Here is a 6,252-nt window from a genome sequence, read left to right as displayed (position 1 = left end):
AAGAAAGTCGAGGAAGGTGATGATATTTTGAAGAAGAAAAAAAAATTACTTCTGCAAGAAAAGACAAGGAAGGCCTGCAATCCCAGAACTATGGCTGCTGAAGTAGAGGGAGCATTTGAGTCCAGGAGTTGGAGACCAGCAGATGCGAATACAGCTCACATAGGGAGCTCAAACAAACAAGGCCAGGAACATCCTAGTGTTAATAGAAGTGGACATAAAAGAATGTACAAGTGTTGCTTTATTTTTTTATAAAATGAGGGGAAATTTTAATAATCTGTGTTCCAAGCGGAGGGTCAGGGACTTATTCTGATGTGAACAATTAGCACAGAGTAAAAGGAGTTGATAAAAAAAAAAAAAAAAAAACAAAAAACAAAAAAAAAACAGTGACAAGTGTACAGGATGCCAATTGAGGAAAGAGAAAATATACAACAGCAGCAGGTGCTGTGCCCAAGTGGAACATGGGAATGGTGTGGGGAGGTCTTTCTCCCAAGGAAGATCTCAATTTAGAGACCTGTGAAGGGGTAAGAGGCAGAGGGTGATCCCTGTGGGTGGTCACTGAGACCCAATGATGCAAAGGACTGAACAACATGTACTGTGATGATGCAATAAGAGGTTGTCTGTGTCACAGTCTGAGCAAAGCCAGCTGGTGCAAGGCAGTGGTGGGAGTAGACTGCCCGGGAAACTGAGGCCAAAGCATGTAAGATCCTGCCCATCCACAGATTCACCTTGTCTAGCAATCCTGAGTCTAAAAACATCTCCACAGAACAGTTGTGCTTGCTGGAATGCTATTATTGTCACATAGGTGCTACTGTGCAATGAAGATGCGTTACCTTTTCTTAGCATGTCTCTTCCTTGGCCTGCTGCCCAACTCAGGTAAGACCTTAGTGACAGACAAGAGTGAAAGCAAATGAGAACCTGGTGTGACATGGCACACTCATCACTGACAATGTGTCTCAGTACACACTCGGTGTGCATTTTGGTTGAATGAATTCACTGAATGGATATATTCATTTTGTTACAAGGAGCTGCTCGAAAGTAGAGCAGAATGTAGAGAATTGTAGGAGTTTCTAGTTCTTATAAAAGTTCTCATCTCAGCTCCAGGGGTAGATTCTTATATTATTTACAAGGAAGGGAATTAAGAGTTTGTTACCCTCTCCTTCATTTTAGTTCCCTTATCTTTCTGTTGGTGCCTCTTTTTTAAAAAGATTTTTAATTTTTAAAAATTATGTATATATGTTGGGGGGAGCAAGGGTTGCTCCGAACATGAGTGCCCAAAGAGAACAGCAAAGGGCATTGAGTCACAGGGCAGAAGTCACCAGGCCTTTGTGAACCCACCAGAGGTGGGTTCTGGGAATCAAACTCAGGTCCTCTTCAAAGATAGCATAGGCTTTTAACTCCAGAGTCATCTCCAGCCTCATAATGCTCCCATTTCAGTCCAAACACTAAGTAAGTTCTTCTTTCTATTCAGAGTGTCTTCAATGAGAAAGAATATAGTTTATAAATGTGTGTGTGTGTGTGTGTGTGTGTGACAGATATAGGTACATATGTAACAATAATAGTTAAGGGATTAGATACTATAAATTTGAGAAGTATGAGAGGGCACAGGAGGAACTGGAGAGATGAGAAAGGGAGGAGAAATGATATAAATACAATATTGATACATGATATCATCGAAAATAAAATATGACCAAAAACGAATAAAAAGGAAATTTATTTTTTAAAAAAAAAAAACCATGAACTTATTAGATCTTAAAACCTCAGGTCCACGAGAATTAATAAGGCCCCCCTTTCTGTTAAGGACAGAAAGGAAGAAACTGAGGTAAGAGAATATCAGAAAGTGTAAAAAAGTGGAAGTCTAAGAGAGAAGAGGGATGTGTCAGTGATGGCACATTAGTGACCAGGCTGACTGACTTAGGAGATGAAGCCTGAAGAAATTATGTCACAAATGACAATCTGGAAGTGATGGTGTGATGCCCAAGTACCAATAACCTGGCACAAATATGAGGAAGTTGTGGCTGAGGATCAACATGGCAGGACCTTCCAAAGAACAGACATTTCAAGTTATGGGAAGACATAACTACTGCAATTTGCCTTCCACTTCTGTTCTGTCTCTGACTCTCGAGTTTCTTGTGCCTTGTTTGTCGTGGTGAGAAGAGATGTGTGCTAGTGGAAGAGAAAGGCAACTCGAAAACCATTCATTCTGGTTTGCTCGTTTTCTAATCTTCCTTCTTTCCTCCACTTCTTCCTCTTCCTCCTCTTCATACTTCTCTTTCTGTCTCTGTCTTTTCCTTTTTCTCTCTTCTTATGCCTAATCATATAAGAAAGTTTGAAAACTACACGAACTGAGATTCTTGAAGGTAAAGAATTATCAAGAAGATTCAAACAGAGAAAAACCAGCTTAGAAAACAGTAACTGACGGTTGATGATAGACTAGAAAGATGGCTCAGCAGTGAAGAGCATTTGCTACTCTTCCAGAGGACCTGAGTACAGTTCACAGCAACCCCTCAGGCAATTCCTAAAGCACTTGCAACTCCAATACTTGTACACAAAATTCTAAACAGTCTTAGTAAATAAGAAACAGAGAGCCAAATACATAGGAAATGGCCAAAGAGATCAGAGCAATAGCGATGACTAACTTTAGCTTACCACCAGCAGTAGCTTCCACAGAGAGAGCTTCTTCCTGTCTGACTTGTCTTTTTATTGCCTTTCTGTTCTGCCTTCTCATTGGCTCTAAACCCAACCACATGACTTCCTTGTCATTGCCTATCTATACAGACCTCCAGGTCTCTATGGTTGATACTGGGATTAAAGGTTCTTATCCCTCCTTGACCGAACAGAGACTTTGCCTGCCAAGTGATCGGATTAAGGGTGTGTGCTACCATCACCTGACTCTGCTTATGGCTTGATTTGACCTCTGATCTCTAGGCAACTTTATGGCTCAGAGGTTAAGAGCACTGGCTGTTCTTCCAGAGGTCCTGAGTTCAATTCCCAGCAACCAAATGGTGGCTCACAACCATCTGTAATGAGGTCTGGTGCCCTCTTCTGGCCCGAAGGGACACATGCAAGCAGAACACTGTATACATACATACATACATCTTTAAAAAAAAAACAAATAAAATCACATTTCAGCACGAATAAAATATCACCATAAGTACCTTCTTCTTGTCTCTTCAGGTATTGCACACACATGATGCACATACAGGTAAACACACACACACACACACACACACACACACACACACACACATACACACACACACACACACACAAATTTACATAGATGGGGTAGGAAAGGCCACTTTCTGAGAAAGATACCTAAGCCATATGAACTGGTCATCCTCATCTGCCTGAAACAATGCAACTTCCAGCATGGTAATGATCAGCTCTGAACTTCCAGTATTGGCCATGCAGCCTTACCCAGTAATGCTGGGCTTATTCAGTACACAAGCAAGCCAATCATTTGGCTTTAACAACTGTGTTGTCAGTGTCAGTTTCTTTTATTTTTATTTATTTATGATGATGATGATGATGATGATGATTTTGGTTTTTCCGAGACAGGATTTCTCTGTGTAGCTTTGCACCCTTCCTGGAACTCACTCTGTAGCCCAGGCTGGCCTCGAACTCACAGAGATCCACCTGCCTCTGCCTCCCAAGTGCTGGAATTAAAGGCATGCACCACCACAGCCTGGCTCAGTGTGAGGTATTTTTATCAGTACTTTCCCACAAAGCTTTTTTTTGAAATCATTGCTGGAACTTTGCAAACAAATATGTAAGCAAATATCTTCCAAGATTTTTGTTGTCATTGTTTATGTTTAATTTTAGGAAGTGAAGATGTTTACGAAGTAACTAGTACCCTGGACTGTAAAAATTACATGTTGTGTAATTCTGAAAATGCAAGTGGACACTGCTCTGATGTTCAGAAGGTGGGGCTGTGTGTCTTGCGTATTAGTCAAACTCAACAGCAACAGTTGCTAAAGAAATAGAAAACCAAGAATGCAAGATGATCAACTCCTGTGAAGCATTAAATTAGGAAGCCTGTTTTTTCTGTCCTTTATTTCTACATGACACAAGTGTTATTGCTAGTTTAGACAAAGGATTATCAAGGAACATTTTGTGTTAATCACAAACTGCAAGAACTTCCATGCTTTCTTTAATTCCAACAGGTCAAGACTTGCCTTGCTTGTGATGTTGGGAGGCTTAGGGCAGGGGAACAGGAGAGGGAAGATTAGAGAAGACAACTGTAGACTGGTGTGTTCATGAGCTAGAGACCAGGACAATGGGAATAGTCATCCTTTTCACTGAATATGGAGGCTTCATTCTAAGGTTTTCAGATTTGGGTAACAATTAACTCCCCTTTCTAATAAGTTTTGTTGTTATAATATTTGTAAGTTGCACAATAGTATTTTCATCACACCCTGCCACTTCTTCCTCTAACTTGACAAACCACACAAGGGAGAAAAGATCTGCTGAAGGAAAGCACCCTGAGCCTGAACATCCTTTGCATTGTTCCAGTGCCTACAATAGATATCCCTGCTGCCCGTAGTCAGGTAGGTAGGTAGCTTACCCCCAGATTCCCTCTGAAATCCCTATCAGATTATTTTTTCAAACACTGCACAGCTGAAAAATCTTTAACTTGCTGAAAAGATAGTCTACCCATCAGAAATGTCTGATATTCAAATCGGAAGCTAGTTGCTGGGAAGTAATTTTTTTATTGGCATGAATAATTTCAGGCAAATATAGACAGCCTAATCAGGACTCTGACCCAGACAGAGCTCATGAGACTTTTGGAAAGGATCACAAGCATGTGCAGTGCTGAGTTTGAGAGCTGGGGATCCCAGGGGACTGCAAGAAAGAAAAGGAAGCCTTTAACAGGTCTTCATCTGAACTGTAGGCCCAGGTACTTTCCAGAGGGAAGTTCCTGAAACCAACAAGAAATAGCAAGGAATGTAGGCAGAAAGTGTAACAAGTGGGAAAAAAAAAGAGTGAACCTTGTTTATTTATTAAGCAGCTGGGGATGAATCTAAGGCCTTATGTGTACATGGAGAGAATTTCCCACCAATTTATGTTCACAACTCTCCTGTTTGTTTGTTTGTTTTTTTTTTAATATGACTCAGGGTACCTCAGCTTATCAGTGGAATCGCGTACCACTAGTGATGCACTTAAAGAAAAAGGCATGTTTAAAAATTCAAGGCAGCAACTGCAGGCCCTACTTTGAGGGTCCAGCGGGCCCTATCAGGATGTTGCACCCTCCCATTTCTCTGTTCCTCCTGAAGCTCCTCAACAAGATCCATTATGATGCTGCTGAAGTTGCCAGCATGAGCCTGTAACAAATATCAATTTCTACTGCTAACCCTAGTATTCTCCACCCCAGCCCGGCAGCTTCCTGCTTTCCTTCTTGCCCAATATTGAACCTTGGGGAGTCAGATACATTTGTCCAAAAAGTCATGAAGCTTTGGACTAACTTGTCCTGAGTCTTCTTGAAGTGCCCTGCAGGGGGTCCCTTTGGACACTGCACCAGGCTCTGAAAGATAAAGATAACTTGGGCTGGTGCCATCCAGTTCCCTGGTGGTGCAGAGGAGCCCAAGTTGGCCAGCCTCCAGTTCCTACTGTGGCTTATGGAAATTTGTAGCCCCAGACGCTTTCCTGATATCCTGGATATTTTCAAAAAGCTGTGCTGCAAATATGAAAGGTAATATTCATGAATGTGACTGCTGTAAATGGGGCATCTCTGGTTTCTATCTATAATCTGTGCCCCTTCCTCCAAACACCCAGGTTTGGGTACTTTAGTATTCTAATGAGTCTACTAGTCTCCTGTGTGCTTTAAAATTTATTTTTCATTTTCCCACTATTGATTTGAGAAATGACAGAAGGTAATGTTACCTAAAGGTGCTAGTATAGGGTTGCTTTTCTACACACATTAAAGGAAAGATATACAAGACCAGATTATTCAAAGTGAGAGTGAGAGAGAATTCATGTGTGTAGGTAGAAGTTTCTGTTCTACCAACAATTCCCAAATACCCAGCAGCTGCTTCCCAAATTACTACACAGAAACTTATATTAATTATAACTGCTCAGCCATTAGCTCAGGCTTATTACTGACTAGCTCTTACACTTAAATTAACCCATAATTCTTATCTATGTTTAGCCATGTGGCTTGGTACCTTTTCTCAGTGTGACATTCTCATCTTGCTTGCTCTGTGGCTGGCTGATGAATTCTGACTTTACCCTATCTCTTTCCAGCATTCTTCATTT

General features: G+C 41.2%; 1 long non-coding RNA gene across 1 annotated transcript; it reads left to right on the top strand.

The window, feature by feature from the left end:
- Positions 1 to 661: 661 nt before the first annotated feature.
- LOC102913099 (uncharacterized) lies at positions 662 to 4,040 on the top strand. The gene is made up of 2 exons (XR_442942.4): positions 662 to 873; positions 3,823 to 4,040. It is a non-coding gene; the product is annotated as an uncharacterized LOC102913099 (long non-coding RNA).
- Positions 4,041 to 6,252: the final 2,212 nt, after the last annotated feature.

The sequence above is a fragment of the Peromyscus maniculatus genome, chromosome 3, assembly GCF_049852395.1.
Source record: "Peromyscus maniculatus bairdii isolate BWxNUB_F1_BW_parent chromosome 3, HU_Pman_BW_mat_3.1, whole genome shotgun sequence".
NCBI classification, from domain to species: domain Eukaryota; kingdom Metazoa; phylum Chordata; class Mammalia; order Rodentia; family Cricetidae; genus Peromyscus; species Peromyscus maniculatus.
Note: the sequence above shows the minus strand (reverse complement) of the source record. Positions and strands in the feature narration are given on the sequence as shown.